A 430-nucleotide genomic window follows, 5' to 3' on the forward strand; every position below is an offset into this window, starting at 1 on the left:
TATCTCAATTAAAAAAAATGACAACTGAGTTGGAGGAGGGAGAGTGGCAGTCCTGGTCCTTCGGTAGAGTACATTACGTAATGGTTTTATTTCTTGGCTATCATTGTGTGAATTTAACTCATTGTGCTCTCTTAAACATTGAGCGTACCCAATACTAGCTGCACAATCCCCATCTTCCTCTTTTCTATGTTGTCCTTACTTCCCCATTGTGTATCATTCCCTTTCTTTCTCATATTATTCCAAAGCAAAAAACTATTAGCAAATTCATCATGACTAACATTTATCTGGTTCCATTAGGAGACAAAGGATTTCCTTTTCACATAGTTGAAGTTTTGCTTTGAGATGAAATGACATTCTGTTTGGTTGAAAAAAAAACAAGATGAAGAATAATTCATTATGATACACTGTGTACATCAATTATTCAGGAAGA

Source organism: Galeopterus variegatus, unplaced genomic scaffold (genome assembly GCF_000696425.1).
Source record: "Galeopterus variegatus unplaced genomic scaffold, G_variegatus-3.0.2 Scaffold8588, whole genome shotgun sequence".
NCBI lineage: Eukaryota > Metazoa > Chordata > Mammalia > Dermoptera > Cynocephalidae > Galeopterus > Galeopterus variegatus.